Source organism: Furipterus horrens, unplaced genomic scaffold (assembly GCF_987537825.1).
Source record: "Furipterus horrens unplaced genomic scaffold, mFurHor1.1.pri manual_scaffold_3, whole genome shotgun sequence".
NCBI classification, from domain to species: domain Eukaryota; kingdom Metazoa; phylum Chordata; class Mammalia; order Chiroptera; family Furipteridae; genus Furipterus; species Furipterus horrens.
The window spans coordinates 15,714,413-15,735,967 of NW_028327173.1; the positions used below are offsets into that span (position 1 = coordinate 15,714,413).

A 21,555-nucleotide genomic window follows, 5' to 3' on the forward strand; every position below is an offset into this window, starting at 1 on the left:
GTGTTCTGTGATACAGGTCTTCCACACAGAGCAGGTCATAGGTGGCATACAGCTCAGGAGCATGGGCTTTAGAGTAAGAAATACCTGAGTTCAAATCCTGATTCAGCTGCTAATTACAAGAACTTAGGCAAGTTACTTAGCCTCTCTGTGGCCCGTTTTTGTTATCTATAAAATGGGGATAATGAAGTACCTACCAAATGTATTGTTATGGAATTTATATCCAACAATATGTATAAGCACAAAAGAATGTCAGGCACAAGCACACCAAAGTATTAGCTATTATTATTACATAGGGCAGGGCACATAGTAAATGCTCAACAAAGATTTGTCCATTTGACTTAAGTCAGGTTTTGGGGATTTGGCTCTTGAAGAACCAGGAAGCAAAATTTCCAGGGCCCAAATTCAGGCAAAGTTAAATTCTTTGGGAGAATGTGAGAAACCTGAGCCATTATGGATCAAAAAACGTGTTGGCTATCCTCATTCAGAAGTTTACCTCCAGATTAACTCTGACCCTAGGTTCCTGGGTAGATCCTGCTTCACAGCCATGCTAGAGTGATGGAAGCCCCTGCGACCTTCATGATTCAATGCTACTCCCAGGGTAGTCTCTAAAGATGCCCTCCTGCCAAATCAATGGACCACACCTCCCAGTACTCAATGCACCAAAATGATGGCATGTGACTTCCAGGACTTCAACCTTAGCCACTTGGAATGCTTGCTCTGGATGAAGCCAGACATCATGTAAGAAGTCCAACTAGCTTGAGTTCACCATGCTCTGAGGAAGCTCAACTACAGAAGATGCCTAACCAGCCTCCAGCTGTTAGAGCCATCCAGCTGTGGTGAGTGAAGAAGCCATCTGGAACGCCCTGCCCAGGTGAGCCTTTAGATGGTCCAGCATCAGTTGGCATCTGACTATAACCCCAGGAGGGACCTCAAGCCAGAACCACCCCTCTGAACCCTGCCAAGGCCACAGAACCATGAGAAATAATAATAGCTCTGGCTGGTGTGGCTCAGTAGATTGAGTGCTGGCCTGTGGACCTACAGGTTGCTGGTTCAATTCCCAGTCAGGGTATAGGCTTGGGCTGTGGGTCCCCAGTTAGGGGCGCAAGAGGCAGCCAATCGATGTGTCTCACATTGATGTTTCTCCCCCTTTCTCCCTCCTGTCCCCCCTCTCTAAAAATAAATAAATAACTAAAATATTTTTTAAAAAGAAATAATAATAAACAATTGTTTCAAGCTACTAAGTTTTAGGGAAGTTTGTTATACAATAGTAAATAACCAGAAAAACTCCCCAAACTTACCATGAATTCATTCTGCCAGCCATTTTTTTTTAATGATTAATTTACAAACTTTGGAAACAAATAAGTCAAAGTCTAGTTGGAGGCCTGCGGGGAGCACAGTTTCAAACAGCGTTTGAGAATCTGGTGCTACGGACAGCGGCCGTGGGCCGGGCACCATGCCAGGCACTTTCACACATTTCACGTTGTTTAAACTAATGGTTGTGAGCTTGGACTCTGCTTTCAGACTGCCTGGGTTCAAGTTCTGACTTTCCCGTGGACTAGCTGATAACTTTAGACAATTAGCATAACCTCTGTTCCTTCCTTCACCTTCCAAATATGGAGGATAATAACACCAGCCTCACAGGCTCTTATGAAGATTAAACAAAATAACTCACATAAAAATGCTATGTGCCTGGTCACAGAGTAACCATTTAGCAACTGGAAAATACTATTATAATTATTATTATAACTACAAACAGCTTCTACCTTTGAGCAACCTAGCGAAGCACTAAGACATGGACAAAGTAACATTTAAAAGCAAGTACCCACAGAGTTTTGAATGAATGAGTGACTCGGTTACAAGGTAAAAAGGATCCCAGTAATGAGACAGTGTTGTGGGTGCTCAAAGGTAGAATTACTTTTGGCTGAGATGCTTAGGGAAGACTTCCTGGAGGAGGCAGCTTTTGAGCCAGTGAGTGGAGAGGATTCCAGTGTCAGCGATGGAGAAGTGACCCCTCCAGGTGATGGGAACAGCCATGGAAATGCAGAAAACCAAGGGACACACATTGACTGACTTAGTCAAGGCCTGGTGTGCTGGGGGGAGAGAGAAACAAAGGTAGATAGGGGTCAGATCATGGTTTAATGATTTCCTGTGTTTATTTACTCATCAGACCCTCCAAAGAGAGCCAAGCATGTCAGCCAGGGAGGCTGTCCAAAGTAGCTCCTCACGTCGGGGAGCGAACGGCAGCACCCGGGCCCTGGTCCTCAGCCTGGTTCAGCACCCAGAGGATCACAGAGTTCCCCGCCAGCCAGGGGCCTCTGTCCTTCTTTCTGCTCCTGGCTCATGGAACCTGGAGAGTGTGCATTGGAGGGAACTCTGGGTGTCCAACCCAGGTCCCAGGGCTCCTGACACTCATTCCTTTGCCTTCTCAGCATCCGCCACTTCTCTCCTTCTAAACCCACTTTTAAAATCTGGCCACCATTCTCAACGCCCTTCCCTACCCCTCCTTAGACATCAGCTCAATCAGGATAATCCTGATTAAGAGAGACATCATCCCCACCTCTCACTGGAAGCCTTGGGGAGAAATGGAGGGCACAGACCCTCAGTCCTTCAGTGGCCTCGGCCCCTCTCTGTCTCTCTTGACTCAGTCAGTCCTGGGTTCAGATCATTCAGATCCCAGCTCCACCACCTGGGTGACTCTGGGAAAATCACCCCAGTTGCTCCAGGTCTCAGTTTCCTGGTCTGAAAAATGAGGAGACTAGCCTGCCCGGTTGTTCTGTAGGGATTGAATGGGATATCAAAATGGAAGCCCAGCAGGTAATAAATGCACAGTGAGCCCAGAGATTATGACAAAGTGCTTCCCGCTTGCCTGATTCTCCGCCCCCGAAACCCTGCTCTCACCTGGGAGCTGGCCTGCTGCTCCTGCCCAGAGGCCTTGAGCACACTCTCCCTGATCTCTCTGCCCTGCCTGGCTAGCCGGCCCATTGCTTTGGGGGCTGCCTGGCCAAGGGGCCCACTGCTTGCCTGCTGCCAGAGGGGCTTTGAGTGTTGAAATCCTCCCATTCCACGAGGCCAGAAACTTGATTATGTTATTAATTAAAGCAAGATGCTGGTCTTGGGAGATTTATTTTCTTTTCCATATCTGTGGCTGTAAATGCCACTCAGGGAGCTCAAAGACCCATGTCAGCCTGAATCAGGCTCCTGAACAGACGTTTTGTTCCCAGCTCACTCCCCTTGGCCCCCTCCTCCTCCGAGCCAGGAAGGAAGTATGTGTTGTGACACCCGCCCCTCACCCCAATTTCCCTTGCTCCATCTGCACGAGGCAAAAGGGGGGAAATACCTGGGCAGTGTGGCATGGGGAGAGAATTTTCCAAGAAATTTGTTTTAAGTTTCTGCCTCATCATTATAGGACTTTCACGGTTCTATTTTTAGCTGTGCAAACGAGCCAGGCCCACATTCCCCTCATCTCCCCTGCCCAGCCTTTGTTTATACAAAGCACATGCTGAAATCATTATTTAAAAACCTCCAAACCCATAATTGCTCAGGTAGGTGAAGAATGCAGCCTTTATGGATATAGCTTACAGAGGGGCCGGCGTCTTCCTGGGGAGCTATGGCTCATTCATGCTTGCACCTCCTGCACCTAGCTCTGGCTGAACCCCTGGAAGGCCCAGAAAAATCAAGAAGATCAAGAAGAAGCATTATCAATAACAGTATCCAAGCATCACGTTTTAGGAGAAGAAACAGAGACCTAGAGTACAGATAAGACTTGTCCCAGAGTCCACAGGATATCAGTGTCATTGCTGGGGTTCGAACCAGACGTCCCAACTGCTAGTGTGGCACTACTCATTTTACCCTGCTATGAAAATTAGTCTAAAGCTGGACTGCCTCAGTCAAGATCACAGTTGCTATTCGTAAGCCTCTGAGCGAGTTACTTAATCCCTCTGCACCTCAGTCTCCTTATCTGTAAAATGGGAATAACAAAAGTACCCACCTGATAAGATTGGTTTAAGGATTCAATATGTGCTTGGAAGAAAGTAAACCCTATGTTTTGAATCGGTTTTCCCCAGAAAACAGAGGCAAGCCATTAACCACACCTAGAAGGTCATATTTTCCCATGTCTTGGGTCCCTTTTCTCTCTGTGCCATCTGGACCACAAAGTGTATTCTCACAGCTCTGCCCATCTAGGGGGATTTTCCTTCACTATTGTCCTTTAGGGCCACCCCTGAGTGTGGTGGCCACAGTCCCTGTTTGGCCAGTACCATATATTGCTTCAACTCACCTGTGTACCAGGCCAAGGCCTTTCCTTCAGCTGGTCCTAAAGAACCTGCCTGAGGCCACAGCAGGGCGCTGAGGAAGGAGCGTTGGTTTGGAAAAGGTCATTACATGGGGTCGTGCCTTGCTATTTGTTTATGCCACTGACTTGGGCCTCTTGCTTGGGCCCAACCCCAAATAAACGATTTCCATCATATAACTTGGAGCATTCTAACTGGCATTTTGACTAGTGTCTCTGGCAGTTCACAGCTCATGACAGACAGGCAGCTCTGGCCTCGTAGTCCCTCGTGCCCCGTGGCCAAACACTCACTCTCTGCTAGGACTCAGCATCACGCCAGGAGCTGCTTTTCAGATGGACAGCAGCGTTCTATCAAAGAGGGCACGGCCTTGATACAGAGCTCCAGGGGTCTGCACTCTGACGCTCCTGAAGGGACTGACCAGATACTCTGCATGGCGCCCTGCTCTGTCATAGGTACATCCCACACCATCAACTTGCTTTGATCACGTGGTCAAAGGGGTAGAGCAGCTTGCACCTGGAGCTACATATGGCTTTCATGTACACTAGGCATTTTTTCCTTTGTGGGCCCTTTCTTTCATTTAAAAAAAAAAAAAACATTAAAAATTAAATTTTATGATCCTGTTGGTATAAAAATGGATATAGTCCAGACTGGATTTATTTTTATTATTATTACAATATTAATTTTTCTTTTGATTTTAAAGTAAATTACAATATTTCTGTGGGCCCCTAGAAGTATGGTGGATCTTAGGTACTGTGCCTAACAGGTAAGCAGGCCTCATTACACCTCAGCCTGAACCTATTGCCAGAGCCCTCGCTTGCTCTACATACACTCATACCTGGCAACCTCCTGTGTCATATAACAAATGAGTCAGAGCAGTATTAGCAAGTGTGGTTAACCCTGCCTCCAAAATCCGAAGGAGCCCACCAGCTATCATGTCTATTTCTCAGCGGTAAGATTGTTAGGCTCAACAGTTTACCCTTTACTTTAGGAAAGATGTACTCGTTTCCCCAGACTACTGTATCCCTACAAACTTCATCAATATCACAGGCCCTTGAATCGTTGTGGGATTTACCTCCCACCCTACAGCGCGTATGTGTCTTTCTAGAGTCTCTAGGTATCCCCTTCCTCTTCACCAAGTCCATCAGCATGGTATCATTTATAGCACGGGCCAGCGAAATGTTCTGTGGAATGTCAAGACCCTTCAGATCCCTATGGACTTTTATCATGTCAGAAAGCAGGAGAGATAATACATCCCTGGTGTAAGACAATAATTATGTTCTGCTGTCCCTGCCACGTGAAAGCCATGGCTTTTGATCTTCTCTACCGATGAGAAGCAAGAAAAATGCACTCATCAGATTAATAGTCATATACTACGTTCCAGAGGCTATGTGGATCTGCTCCAGTAAATACTCATATATCACATTTAGCACAGCAGCTGGGATTCAGGCCTCGGCTTTTTAAGTCTATGGTATGTCAGAATCCATTCAAGCCAGATAGGTGAAGTGAACAGGGAAGTGATGGGAATCACCACCCTGTAAGTCTTCATCTGTGGCAATCATCTTTGCAATTCTTCCCAAAATACTGTTACTTCTGATTTACTATCTTGACCAGGAGTGGAAGGAGAAGAGTTTCGGGAGCTTCTATTAGGCATCTTTAAGCATAATGGCTCTTACTCCACAGGCTGGGGAACCAATGTCAGGGTTCTTCCAGCTGCCACACATATCTTTCCCAGTTACACACTAAGAACCTGGGAAATAACTGCAGAGTAGGTGTGTAAACACATTAAACTCACCATGAGAGGTACTTGGGCCCAAGCTCCATTTATTGCCTGGCTTCCATAAACCCTCTGCTCTAACTGAATGACCAATAATAGCATTTCAGGTCCCTGATATCATTGCCAGCTTAGACCAATTATCTATTATAATAATACTCAGAAAGTCTGGGCAAGTCTGAAAAGTCCACTCGCCCAAGTACAGAGTTAGCCCAGCAAATGAGCACAGGGGTTTTTTTGGTGGTGTGTGGGGGGGGGGGAATCAGGGTACTATCCGCATTGATACCAGGAAGCTCAGTTCCATGGCAGCATCTTCCATAGAGACGGTCACTATGGCGCTTCTCACTGATGCTGGTGCAGCCACATCAGTACAGTTCTTATCACCTCAGGGAGTGTCCTCTGGGCCTTCTTGGGGAACATAGTCAGTGGGGGGGGGTTCTCAGGTATAATGTGTCTTCTGACCCCTTGGTTAACTATGCCAAGGAAGTTCTATTTATTCTGATCCATCATCACATCCAAGATTCAAGGAGCCACCTCACACCTTCCTCGCTACAAAAGTTGGCAAGTTCTGTTTTCTTGCTGTCCAGCACCCCCAATAGGGTTCTTGAGCTATAAAGAAGTGAATTACCCTATTAATTCCTCTCAAAGATGGCATCTCACACCTCCCAGGGTGGTCCACAAGAAGCAGAGAAGAGAAAGTTGTAGGGCACACCTCTTGGAGTTCACCACGTCTGAGGAGTCCCCTCCCACTGCCTGGTGCTTCTCAGAGCCTGTCTGGGCTGCCTGCCTCTGCCCCGCTCCGACCCCAGCCACCGCTGATTTTTTTTTCTTCAGGAAAGTACATCTAACTCAAGTATACAATTCTCTGTCCTGGGTGTCTGAAACTTAGAGGCCATCTAAGCAGCTAGGAGTCATTGGGGCTAAGATACTGGATTGCCTAATCCTCCCCCTGCACTCCAGAGCCTCCCATAGCACCTGGTGATAACGGGTTCTCAATATTATGGTATGAATATTCTTTTTTTTAAATCTTCACCCAAGGACATGTTTCCATTGCTTTTTAGAGAGAGAGAAAGAGAGGGATAGAGAGAGAAAGAGAAAAACATCGATGTGAGAGAGACATCAATTTGCTGCCTCCCAAACATGCCCAGCTGGGGATCAAACCTGCAACCTAGGTCTGTGCCCTGACTTGAGATGGAACCCCCAACCTTTCAGTGCATGGAACGACACTCTAACCACCTGGACACCTGGCCAGGGCTATATGAATATTCTTGACATCGCCTGAGAGTAGCTCATAGTGCTAAATATCCTGGTCCCTTGTCTTCCCAAGCTGACTCTTCTTTTGAATCTATCAACACCTATTAAATTACTCATGTTGGTTTTCTTTTTCCTTAAAAAAGTCAGTTTCTATTGCTTGCAGCCAAAAATACTTTAGCAAACACAACAATTTAATTTTCATCACTGGGGACGGACCAATGATGCTTTTCTCGTGTTACTCAAACTCTCAGCTCTCAGCAGCACTCAACACAGTTGACCTCCCAATCCTTCTAGAAACTTCTTTCTGATGGCATCCATGACACCAGGCTTTCCTGAATTTCCTCCTAATTCATGGGCAGCTTCTTCTCTTCTTCTGTCAGAATTTCAGAGACCCCAGGTATTATGGGTAACGTTGCACCCCCTCCCAAAGGTGTTGAAGTCCTAACCCTTAATACCTGTATATGTGACCTTATTTGGAAATGGGGTGTTTTCAGATGATCTAGTGGAGATGATGTCATTAGGATGGGTCCTAGTCCAATATGCCTAATGTCCTTATAAAAATGGGGAACTTGGACACATAGACAGACCCACACACAGAGAGAATGCAATGTGAAATTGAAGACAGAGATCAGGGAGATGCATTTACAAGCCAAGGAATGCAAAAGATGGCCAGCAAACCACCAGAAGCTAAGAGAGAGGCATGAAACATTCTCCCTCACAGCCCTCAAAAGGACATCAACCCTGCTGACACCTTGATCTTGGACTTCTAGCCTCCAGAACCCTGAGACAGTTTCTTTTGTTTAAGCCACCTGGTTTGTGGCACTTGGTTATGGCAGCTCTAGGGAAACAATACCCCACCGCTCAAGCCCAGGCTCTCTTCCCTTTGACCATTGTCTCCTTGGGTAGTCTTATCCGGACCTGTAGGTTTCAATGCCATTCATGCGCTGATGATGCCCAAATTGTATCTCTGGTCTTGATCTTTCCTCCGAGTTTCAGACTCTTAGGTCCAATGGTCCCCTTGGATGTATATAATAGGTATCTCAAACTTATTGTGTTCAAGAACCTTGATTTTCCCCACCCAAATCTGCTGCACCCCTTATCACTCCATCTCAATATATGGTAACGCCAACCTTCCAGTAGCTCAAATCACGAATCTTGGAGTCCTCTTTCATTCTTTCCTTTCCTTCATCCTCCACCACCAGGCCATCCACAACTCCGCTTGACTTTATGTCCAGTGTGTAACTCACATCTCTTTCTCTACACCCTCGCCCTCTGCACTAGTCCAATTCACTGTGACCTCTCGCAAGGGGTCTGCACCAGCTTCCCAACTGGCCTCTCTGTTTCCCCTGCCTTCTCACCACCCCCACACACACATACACATTTCATTTTCCACCCAGCAGCAGCCAGAGTGCTGGGGGTTTTTAATATATTTTCAAATATAAATCAAACCATGCTTTAAACTCTCCAGTGGCTTCCCACGTTACAAAGACACTCTGATTCTAAGTTTCTAAGTTATCCCCTCTTGCCAGCCTCTCTGAACTCAGCTCACACCACTTGGGGCTGCCCCGCTACACGCCAGGCCCACTGATCTTTTTATCCCCATTGCTTGAGTAGTTCAGGCTCTTGCCTGGCTCTGGGCTTTGGCATTTGCCTTTCTGCCGGGAGACCTCTTTTGTTTGGTACTTCATGTGGCTGCCTCCTCATCACCCCAGTTACTGCTGTCCTCAGAGAGGCCTTCGCCGACTCACAAATCTCTCTTTGTCCCCTGTGACCCTGCCTGTACACCTCCAAGCGCTTTGTCCTCTGGCATGAGCATGATTATTTATTTCTGTGTCAATTATCTACCCTCCTCAACACACACACACACCAGTGTGCACACACACAAGTAAACATTCTCAAACATATTCCATGAAGACAAGGGCTTTGTCCCTGTTGTTTACCATAATTAATGGGGTACAGGGTAGACCTTTAAATAAATGCTTATTGAGTAAATGAACAAATAATGACTAAACCCTCAGATAATAGCACTACATGTAAGGGGGGGAGGGCCTGGCCAGAACTCAGTCAGCACTCCGTTCAAGGGACAGCTTCCCTACCCCCACCTCTGACGGTCTAGACGTGAGGACAACCACAGGAAGGAGGGTGTTTGTTAAGTGCATGTGACCTGACCTTCCATGCCTCTCTCCTCCTCTCTGTGTCTCAGTCTACCAGAAGAAAAGTGAGGAAATTAATTTAAAAGGTTGATATCTTCCCTCTTCAGATCTCTGATTCATACCCAGCATATGCCAGGTGACTGCGACCCGGACCAGCCACCACAGAGGGTAGGCGAGGTCTTCAGGTTGAGCAACATGGACTGAAGTACAGGAGCCAGGGTGAGAGAGTGGACGTGGGGCTGGCAGAGAGGAAGAGGAGGCCTCCCGGCACCTATACATCTTCAAAAGCACTTGCTGAGGTTGCAGTTTTACTGCTATTTGGTTCACGTTTGTCTCCTCCTTTAGACACTTCAGTTCCATGAGAGGAGGTGCCATGAATGATTTGCTCACCAGGGGATCCCCCTACATCCATGGGCTCACATTTTTTAATCTTAGGATCCCTTTTCACTCTTAAAATTATGGAGGACCCCAAAGAGCTTTTGTTTGTACTGGTTAGATCTATGGGTCAGAGGTCCTCCACTGGTGGCCATTTGGCTGTTACGACTTGTGGGGGTAAGGAGACTGATAGTGGCATCCAGTGTCAGTAGCCAGAGATGCTCCTAACATCCTACAGCGCACAGGAGAGCCCCCATGACAAAGAATCATCAGCCCAAAATGTGAACGCTGCCAAAGTTGAGAAATCTTACTAGAGATATTTACTGTATTAGAAATTAAAACTGAAAACATTTTAAATATTTACTAATCCATTACATGTTAGCATAAACGAATGTTTTAAATAACTATATATTTTCAAAACAAAACTATTAGTAAGAAGAATACATTGCTTTATTTTGTCGATTTCTTTAATGTCTGGCTTTCTAGAAGACAGCTGGATTTCCATATCTGTTTCTGCATTCATTCTGCTCCAATATGTTGTTTTTGTTGGTGTAAGAAGAAAATCTGGCCTCACGCAATATGTTGTTGGAAAGAGGGAGAGTGTTTTAATAGCCTTTTCACATAACTATGCATATTCTTCTTTGTTACTACACCAAAACCCAACAATGGTGATTTCTTAAACATCAGTTACAATGCGGAATCTGAACCACATTTATCAATTTTTTATATTCAATTATTTTAAAATTCATTGGTCTGCCTTGAACTTTGAATGAAACTTCTACCCATGCATGATTTGTGATATCATGTGTTGTGAATTGAATTGTATCCTCTCCACCACATTCATATGTTGAAGTCCTAACCCCCAGTCCTTCAGAATATGGCCTTATTTGGAAATAGGGTCATTCAGAGGTTCTTAGTTAAGATGAAGTCATAGTGGACTCGGGTGGACTCTAACCCAAAACGAATGGTGTCCTTTAGAGAAAGAGCAAATTTGGATACATACACACACAGGGAGATTGCCATATGAAGATGAAAGCAGAGACTGGAGGGTGTGCCTACAAGCCAAAGAATGCCAGAGATTGTCAGCAAACCACCAGAAGCTAGGAGAGAAGCATGAAACAGATTCTTCTTCACAGCCCCAGGAAGAAACCAACCCTGCTGATGCCTTGATCTTGGACTTCTAGCCTCTAGACTGTAAGAGAATAAATCGCTATTGTATGAACCAAAGTCCCAGTTTGTGGCACTTTGTCAAGACAGCCCTAGGAAACTAATACATCATACATTGGTCCTTAGGAAAATAGGGGTTCACTGAATTATCTTCCAAATGTGGACACATTTCATTACAGGATATCAAAAATCACATTTGTTAGCACCATCACAGATCTCATTAGAAACGTCTTTAAGTATTGAGAAGGTGCCAAGCTCATAGTGGCGGGTGTAGATTTTTCAAAATTCCCATTCTCACTTGAAAGCTCAAATTTTGTCTTTGAAACTAACACTGTCAGCTGTTTTCCTTGAAGTGACGGGCTCATGGTGCTCACAGTCAATGAAATATCCACCAGATACCCAATCAGTCATTCTTCTAAGTAAACTTGGTGCCCCACGCCAGCAGCGCTAGCTCAGCGCACCACTCAGACGGTCACAGTGCTGTTTGTTCTCACGGCCCCAGCGGACTCTGTAGGCGGACTTCTGCATGTGTCTCCCAGTTCCTCACACAGAATACTGATGAGACGTGCACCCAAGGATCAAGGCTTGATAACGCTGATTCTGTTCCATGTTTGCTGTGAGTGTACACCATGAAGAAGACAATGGCCCTAGCCCATGGAGACCGCTGCCTAGATTCGTGTTAGGGTGTCAGCACTTCTGCCCGCTGTTGCTTTTGTATCATGAGTACAGATTTCACCACTGTGAAAAAGGTAAATTACATCTGAGTGTTACTATTAAAATATCTTTATCTCCACAGACCTCGTGAAAGGGTCCCAGAGACCCCACCAGGGGCCCAGGGACCATACTTTGAGAATCACTGCTCTGCATCAAGCATAGTAGTAACAGTCAAACAAATCTTTGCTGAGGGAATAAATGGAGTAAAGAAAGGAGCTTCCGGAATGTGAAGGAAGGCCCAGTGGCTTCTGCTCTTGGCTTTCTGTCTCATTGGAAGACTGGGCCCTACGTAACTGGATTTTCCGCTAGGAAAATGCTCATAGCGAGGACTCTATAGTGGATTTGCCCCAAGCCTGGGACACATTCTGTCCATGAGCATCACTGTTGAGTCTAGTCTTGAAGGGGCTCAGGGAGACCTGTCTTAAGAGCACCCTGAAAGTACCTCAGCTCAAAGAACCCCATGGTCTCAATGGCATTATCATAACCAAAAGAAGAATGGAGAGAAAGATTTTGTTTTCATCTTCAACATATGAGAAAATATAGCCATTATCATGTACCATCTAGGTCTAATAAAGCACTTTTAAATATTTTAAGTCTTTTTTTGCAAATTTTACAGAAATAAGAACAAAGAGAGAGTGAGGAACAACTTTGGTAGGTAATCTAATGAGAATTTAAACGTGGAAAACCTGAATTTAAGGCGTTTCCCAAATGTTCCTTCCCACAGCTCGGAGGCAGCAGCGCTCCTTGAGCTGGATAATGGGACACTGTGCCACCACGCTGCACTGTCCCTGAGAGCAACGCCACCCTGCCACCTACCCCCCCCCCCCCCCACGGACGAGCCCTCAGGAGCGGCCCTTCGTCTTGCATGTTCTAGCGCAGATACTGCTGCAGCAGGTGTGCGGGAGGTGATGAGATGCTGCATTTCTAACAACTCCCAGGCTTTGAGTGCTCTAGTTCTAGAAAGCAAATGAGCCAGCCAAGGGAGGCTGTGTTGGGGTAAACATGGAGACCCTCACCCAGTGGCTGCACCTATGGCTCACCCTCCTCATTTGGCTACACCCTCCTCTCTTTCCCAGCCTCTCCCTCTTTGAGAAGGGGGCAGATTCCATTCCCAAAGTTAGGGGTCTTAGGGCACGGGCCAAAGATGTCATCTGGGTAAAAGAGGACATCTGGGACTTGGGGACTCACATTGTCTGCAAACATCCTTTGGAGGGAGCAGAAGCCAGAGGAAGACATTTCTTGATGCTCCAAGGCCATGAACCTGAGAGCAGAGAGAAGATGGTTCTCCCTGGCTTGGAAAGAGAGCTAGGGCTGACCCAATGGTGGATTTCCACGTCCTGCTCATCTGTGGCTCTTCATAGCCTTTACACTGGACCATACATGTCCCCCAGCTCATGCTGAATGCTTCAAACCCCACAGTTCGGAAGGACCTTGGTAGCCTTGTCAAGGATCTGTTTTCCAAACTGAGGCAGATGGGCAAAAAATAACCTGCCTGAGGTCACAAAGTGAATACTGTTTGCATGTGTCTGGGCTTCTAGCCTAGAGGCTTTCCAAGGAAGTCACACTGCCCACCGCACTTGTAGGAATTGAAGGTAATCTGCCTGCCCAACCCTGTCCCTGCAGCCAGGGGAAAGGGCCCATGGGCCACAGGCCATGCGGGGTCACCTGACTTGACCCCCCAGCTGCTTGCCTTGCAGAATGCCCTGTTTAATGCTTTATTCCTCCCAGTGTTTCATTATTGATTCAGCCCCTTGCTGCCAGGTCTGACCAAGTAAGCCCTGAGCGTTTGTATAATGTCAACTTCATCAAAAATGCAGGAGTTGGGGTTTTACTTGTCTGAGCACTACCGAGACTGTTTAAGTCAATGATTGGTGGTTTCTGTGAGCCAGGGAGGGCGCTGGCAGCCCACAGGCTGGCTTCTGGCTTCTCTGAAGTGACGCTGGGTCCCCAAGCTCCAGGGAACCCAACATCCCCCATCACTTGCAGGTAGAAACAAGGTCTGGGTTTAGGATATGGACTGAGGTGGGGAGTTAGGAGATGGGGAATGGTTTTTTAAAAATAAACACCAGTCATGAGCTCAGAAACAAATTAAGCAATCCATTATTATGATGCTATTAAATATTACAGATAAAAATCTAATGAGATGAATATCTATTCTTCTATTTATTAAAACAATATTTACTCAGCACCTACTATGTGCTAAGCACTAGGTTACAGAGGTGAATAAAGCATACAAAGTTCTGCTTCTCATGGAGCTGAAATTATACTTAAAAGAAAAAAATCAGGTTATAAAAGGGAAATCATAGTAACAGTTAATATTAATTAAGCACTTACTATGAGTCAGGCACTATTCTAAGCACTTCACATGGAGCATGATTCCATTTTCAAGGTCATTTTTTTAAAATTATTTATTTACTTGTTTGTTTATTTATTTTATTTTTAGAGAGAGGGGAAAGGAGAGAGGGAGAGAAACATCACTGTGTGGTAGCCTCTCACTTGTGCCCCCAAATGGGGACCTGACGTGCAACCTAGTCATGTGCCCTTACAGGGAATCTAACCAGCAACACTTGGCTCGCAGAAGGTCATTTTTAAAAACCTGTATATATATCTGCCCATAGGAAAAGACAGGAAGGATATTCACCAAAACATTAGCAGACATGATCCCCAAATTGTAAGTTTATAGAGGACTTTTATTTTCTTCTTTTTGTTAACCTGAATGATCTAAATTTTCTTTATGTGTGGAGCAATAGGGAAGAGAATTAAAGGGGGGAAAGGCATGTTCTTGTGCTCCAACCTCAAAGAAATCAGGCAGAGAGCTTCAAAATGATTCTCATTTGCTGTTTGATGTCTTCAGGCTCTGAGTATACCAGGCGCTGGTCTGCTCCAGACACTCTGGTTTCTGTCCCAGCTTGGAAACCCACCACCTCTTCCTCCCTGGAGAACAGAGTCCCTGGAGAACCCTAGGCTGCAGTCAAGGCTGGGGGAGGGCTAAGGCATCTGAAGATTGAGCCTTTGAAGTGGAATCTCTCCATGCCTGGCTTCCTCCTGTCAGGGGCACAGGTGCCAGGATCCACAGTCCCCTAGTGATGAACCTCCAACCTGGCCCCGGCAGCAGGGGCTCCTGGTCAGCACTGCTGGACCCCTTCCCTGGCCAGAGAGACAGACAATAGCTATGCCACTCTCTAAAAGCCCCCATTTCCCTGAAGGCCTTGCTGCTGAAAGCTACCTGAGAGACACCTTCAGGTGCATGGCCTCCCCGGGGTGATGATAGTAACCACAAAGCAAGAGGTTGCACCTGGGGGAGCTCCCACTCTGACCTCTGGACACACAGGGAGGCCCAACATTGAACACTTCATACTTTTTAATACATTTCATTACCATCATCATCCTCTTTTTACCAGTAAGGAATCAGAGGCCCAGAGAGGGTTACGTGACTGGCCCCCAGCCAGCAAGTGGTATCCCCAGAATTAGAACCCATATCTCTTAGTACCTCTGTCGGTGCTGCTTCCTCTTCCCACCTGCTTCCCAGGCACCCAATTCATTATTTGTCACCCAACAATGATGACTCAAGACTTGAGAGTCTTGGTGGAGTGGGCTTTGATCCTGCCTCCAAACGGTCTCGCCCAGGCCTCAGAGGGATTCCTGGTGGTACCACTGAACAAAGCAGAGGGCAGAGTCTCGAGAGGGCCAGGCCTCCTCCCCTCCAGTGCGGCATGATGCCTTCAAACGGGGGGTCGCGTTCTGGCCCCATGACTTCGCGCAAGCCATCTTCCTTCGCGGAGCCTCAGCTAATCTGCAAAATGAGGAGGAGAATCCCTCCTTCACGGGCTTGTTGGGAGGACTAAGTGAAATAACGTGTAAGACGTCGAGCACAGTGTCAGGCTCAGGAGGTGCTCAGCAAAGGTGAGACCTTGCTCCCCAAGTAGTCAAGTCTGTGGGAGATGATGGGAAATAGAACCCAAATCTATCAAACCTAAGACAACGGCCATCATAAAACACACCATGAATTTAGGTACCACTAAGAATGAAAAACGCTGCTCAGAAAACCATGACCCCCTGCTTTCTTATCACCTAGAATTTTGATTACGTGCTTGGAGAAGGCTTCTTCAGCTTAGACATAGATTTTAGTTACACTTCACTCTGTACATACTTAATGTGAAAACATAAAGAATGCGAATGGCGGCAGGATCCCTAAAACTTCTTCCCATCCAGAAACCCACCTCTGCTGACTTCCTTTCAATTCGGAGTCTTGGAGTTTGTTTTCTCACATAACATTGTCCTTTGGCCTCCAGAAACATAGAGGATGTGGCATTTTCTAAAAAAATCCTTGAAAAATATAGAAGTCATGGGTGTTGGACACCCAGGTTGGCTTCACCATTATGCAGAGCTAACGTACTTTTCACCCCTGTGGCCAATGTTCCTAAACATATAGGACTGGCCATCCCTCAACTGCCTCTCACAGCCATTTTGTTCCTAATTTCCCCTTGGATTTTCTACCAAGCTACTTGTTCCCATTATGCAAGTCTTGACACTTAACACTTTTGATTGCCCAGACAATAGCAATTTTAAGGCGCCATCATCCATAAGATGTATTAAACCCCAGAGATGTCATATGTGAAAATATTTGCTTTCTAGAATTGATGGTTTGGGCAATAACATGGTTTAAGGTGTCACTCTGACCCAGGCCCCACACCAGGTGATCTAACATACATCTTCCCTTAGTATCATATCTCTTTGGTTTGAGTTTGCCATTGTTATCATTTCTTTATAGATGAAGACACTGAAGCTCAGAGAGGGAAAGCAATTTTTTCAAGGTCACACAGCTAATAAGTGGCAAAGCCAGGACTTAAACTGTGATCTCTTGTCACAGTAGCAGAGATAAGACTCTCTCCTGGGTATTTCCTCCAAGGTGGCTTCCGAGCCCAATGGCTTCATGCAAAATGAAGTCAGCCCTGAACTTGGGAAGATTTTCCCATCTTTTGATTTCCTTACTTAGAGAGTAGTAATAATATTAATACTCTGCCAGGTACTGTCCTAACCGCTATATGTGTTTTAGCACACTTCATGTTCCCAACTGCCTTATGGGGTGGATTCTAGCATTAGCCCCATTTCACAGATGAGGAAGCTGAGATGCAGAGAGGTAATGCCACATACTCAGGGTCACACAGCTGGGAAAGGGAAGGGCTAGGGTTCAAATGCAGGCAGTTTGGCTCCAGATCTCACTTGTCACACCTACCCCATCGCTCCATCTCAGCCTGGCACAGGGAGCCCTATGCCACTGCACCCCCCCTTCACTCCTCCCCACCCCTGCCACCCCAAATCCTGTTGACTTTCATAGTGGCCTGGGAGCAGGATCTGCGCTGTCAAGCGGAGTCAGATGGATGGCCTTCCCCAGCCAGGCCTGGCACCCAAGTTTCTTCACTTTGGACCCAAACATAACACAATCTAGCGGCTCTGGCTGCTCTTCAGAAAAACTACATGAGGGGGGTGTGGAAAGAAATCTAATTAGAATCCTTTGGAGCCCCAGCTCTTCCTATGATTAAATTAGCCTCCTCTGAAGTGGAACTTGGCTCATTATAATAATTTGCCGAGTAATTGTCTTATATGATCCTGATCTGAGAAAAATTGCTTTCACAATTGCATTTATCCATGTCCTGGCCTCTCCCCATCGGGACAAAGGATGGTTGTGCATGCTAACTGGTTCCTGCTTCAGAGGAGAGCTCAGTGAGGGTCCAGGGGGCCGCTTTGCTGTGGGCCAGAGCTGTTGAGATGCATTGTCAGGGACCCCACACAAAAGTGAGGAAAGTGGCCACCCCAGTTTTCTTACAGCATCACAGCCATAGGCCCAAATCCGAGGGTCACACTGGAGCAGGGAGGCTGGTGGGGAAATGCAGAAGGTCCAGGCCAAATGTTTCACACAGTGGAGAACCCGGAAGAGGAATCCCCAAGTACAGATCCCCCCGCGCTTGCATCAGAATCCCCTGGCTGCTGATTCCAGGGTCTCACCCGCAGAGATTCTGATCTCTGCAGGAGGGTCCTGTCACCTCATGGAAATTTCCCAGAGTGCTTCTGAGCTGTGGCCAGGTTTGGGCTGGCACCCCCGGGGATCTTCCCGTGGTACTTTGGACCTGATGCCCATCCACCACTCTCAGTACCCCTAGGCTAGCAAAATGTTAGGAGGATCAGCACTGGTGGCCGACCCCCTTTCTTTCCTTGGAGTCTTAGAGAGCAGGATTCATGCCCGCCAGTCCCCAAGTCCTTACCGAACTGCTGTGTGATGGATACAGGGAGCTGCTTCCAGACACCTCCATTTAGTGAGGCTATCTTTGTGCCCTTCATTGAGGGCACAATCAAGAGGAACTATTTGTTTCGAACATTTTTAAAATCTTTTTTAAAGAAATGTGTTTTTCTTTTTTTTTTGAGTAGAATTTTTTTTTTTTTTTTGGTTTTTCAATTACAGTTGTCCCCTTTTCCCCTAATTTCTCTCCCCCACCCAACCCACCCCCTCTCCCGCAATCATATCCCTCCCCGTTGTCCATGTCCATGAGTCATTTATACATGTTCTTTGACTAAACCCTTCCCTTACTTATCCCCCTCCTCTCCCCCCCCCCCCCCATTGACTGCTATTCTGCTCTTTGTTCTATTTAGTTCCTTTGTTTGTGTTGTTCTTTAGTTTCTTGTATTAGGTGATATCATATGGTATTTTTCTTTCTTTGCCTGGCTTATTTCACTAAGCATAATTCTCTCTAGTTCCATCCATGTTGTTGCAAATGGCAGGAGCTCCTTCTTTCTTTCTGCTACATAGTATTCCATTGTGTAAAGGTACCACAGTTTTTTGATCCACTCATCTACAGATGGGCACTTAGGCTGTTTCCAGCACTTAGCTATTGTAAACAGTGCTGCAATGAACATAGGAGTGCATAAGTTCTTTTGAATTGGTGTTTCAAGATTCTTCGGGTATAATCCTAGTAGTGGAGTCGCTGGTTCAAAAGGCAGTTCCATTTTTAATCTTTTGAGGTAATTCCATACTGTTCTCCATAGTGGCTGCACCAGTCTGCATTCCCACCAACTAAATGTGTTTTTCATACATAGGCTGAGGTTCCATCCCCGGTCAGGGTGCATATGGGAGGCAACCGATCAATGTTTCTCTCTCAAATTGATACTCTCTCTCTCTCTCTCTCTCTCTCTCCCTCCCTCCCTCCCCTTTCTTCTCTCTCTAAAATCAGGAGAAAAAATTTTTTTAAAGAATGTGCTTTTGGAGATTCTGATGTCTGCCCATCTCTCCTGACCTAGTTCAGCTCTAACCTAAAAAATGCTCTGAGCGCCCAGCTGTCCCTTTCCTGGCCTCCCACAGCTCTTATTCTCTGGATTGATCCCCAGGCCACCCTGCGACCAGGTGCCCAGCTCTTTGCTGCTTCTGACTTTCTTTGACCTGTACTGTGAGGATCAAGAGCCAGCCATTGGTTTTATAAAATGCACTAGGTGTAGTGCATGGAAGTGAAAAACAGATCTTCTCAAAAGCAAGCCCAGGCCAGGTTTTCAATCAGCTCTCAGATCGGTCAGCCCTTGGGATAGCCCTCTGAGGCAATGGAAGCTCAGTGACCAGAGCTCATCATCATCATCATCCCCTCTTTAGAGTTTAGGAACCTGAACCCTAACCAAGGTCACACAGCCCAGAGTCTCCGCCCTTGGCCCCACCCTTCCTCCACCCAGAGGTTGGCATCTTTCTCCCCTGAGTAAGCACATGAAAGCCTGGGTGATCTTTCCTCTTGAGCAACTATTCCTTGCCCAACAGACACATTCAAGGGGTTCCACATGGCTCCTCTCCTCCTGCACAGGCAGCTCCAACCCCAAGTTACCCCTGGAGAGAGTGACCTGGGTGAGGCTCCATGCAACAGCCAGTCTTAAGAAAGAGCTGAGCTCTGATGAACATGGCTCAGTGGGTTGGGCATCAGCCTGCAAACTGAAAGGGTCACTGGTTCAATTCCCAGTCAGGGCACATACCTGGGTTGCAGGCCAGGTCCCCAGTTGGGAGCGTGCAAGAGGCAACTGATTGATGTTTCTCTCACACATTGATGTTTCTCTCCCTCTCTTTCTCCTTTTCTTCCCCCACTCTAAAAAGAAAGAAAGAAAATCTTTTAAAAAAAGAGAAAGAGCTGAGCTACAATGTTCTTGAAGGGAATTGTGGTCAGAAAAGTGACTTGGTCTCAATGGTCCTTTTTACTCAATACTGTCTCCCAGTCACATCCGCTTGTCTTCCTGACCCAAGGGCAAGGTCTCCACAGCCTGAGACGTAATGAGCTACCACAACAATGCTTTTCCAATGACTGTTTATCATCTTACCTCCCCCTTCCCAAGACCCTAAAAAGAAGAACAAATCCAAATAGCTGATTCCCAGAAAATGTTTTTACCAACAGACATTAGTCTAACCCTGAAATGGAATAAATCCAACCTTTGCATTAGCTTGCAAAGAACACCCCTGCTGTAACATTATAGATGATTTCAAAGGCTGGCAAACCCAACAGCTCACAGCAAAACAACCACAGGGTACAACTCCTCAGACTTGCTTGCTTCCTTCTTCTGGTCTCTCATTCATACTCTCTCTCTCTCACACATCTTTTTTTTTTTTTTAAGTATATTTTATTGATTAGGCTGTTACCATTGTCCCAGTTTTTTTCCCTTTGTCTGCCTCTGCCCGGTACACCCCTTCCTTCCAGCGTTCCCTTTTAGTTCATGTCCATGGGTCATGCATGTAAGTTCTTTGGCTTCACCCTTTCCTATATTATTTTTAACATCCCCCTGTATATTTTGTTCCTACCAATTATGCTTCTTGATCCCTGCACCATTTCCCCATTTCTCCCCCTTCCTCTTCCCAGCTGATAACCCTCCAAATGATCCCCATACCTATCATTCTGTTCTTGTTCTGGTGGTTTGCTTAGTTTGTTTTTGTTTTTGTTTTCTAGATTCAGTTGTTGATAGTTGTGAGTTTGTTGTCATTTTAGTGTTCATAGTTTTTATCTTCTTTCTCTTAAATAAGTCCCTTTAACATTTCATGTAATAACGGCTTGGTGATGATGAATTCTCTTAGCTTTACAGTAGTCCCTCTCTATATCGCGGTTCACTTATTGCGGCCTCACTGTATCGCGGGATTTTTAAAAATATTATATTTAATTATTTATCGTGGATTTTTTGCTATATCGCGGGATTTTGCAATACTGTATACATATGTTGTTAAAGTTACATAGGTTTAAAAGTGTAGAATATGTTTAAGAACATAAGTAGTGTTTATAAAAGTGTGGAAAAGGTTAATAAGGGAGCGGGAAAGGTTAATAAGGAACTGGGAATGGTTTATATGTGTGTGAGAAGGGTTTATAAAGTCTTAAAATATATATAAATACTAAAATAAATGTAAGTTTCCTACTTCGCGGATTTTCACCTATTGCGGGGGCATCTAGGACGTAATACCCACTATAAGTGAGGGAATACTGTACCTTGTCTGGGGAGCACTTCATCTGCCCTTCCACTCTAAATTATAGCTTTGCTGGATAGAGTAATCTAGGTTGTAGGTTCTTGCTTTTCATCACCTTGAATACTTCTTGCCAGTCCCTTCTTGTCTGCAGTTTCTTTTGAGAAATCAGCTGATAGTCTTACAGGAATTCTTTTGCAGGTAACTCTGTTCTCCTCTTGCTACTTTTAAGATTCACTCTCTATCTTTAACCTTTGACAATTTAAATATGTGTCTTGGTGTGGTCCTCTTTGGATCCAACTTGTTTGGGACTCTCTGTGCTTCCTGGACTTGTATGTCTGTTTCCTTCACCAAATTAAGGAAGTT

At 45.9% G+C, this 21,555-nt stretch overlaps 1 long non-coding RNA gene across 2 annotated transcripts in view; it reads right to left on the reverse strand.

Moving 5' to 3' along the window:
• The window catches only part of LOC150014372 (uncharacterized), a 54,936-nt gene extending 35,110 nt beyond the window's left edge, over window positions 1-19,826 (reverse strand). For both annotated transcript variants that reach the window (XR_016509927.1, XR_016509925.1), the window contains exon 1: window positions 19,728-19,826. This is a non-coding gene — a long non-coding RNA (uncharacterized LOC150014372). The remainder of the gene's footprint in view (window positions 1-19,727) is intronic.
• Between the last annotated feature and the right edge of the window lie 1,729 nt (window positions 19,827-21,555).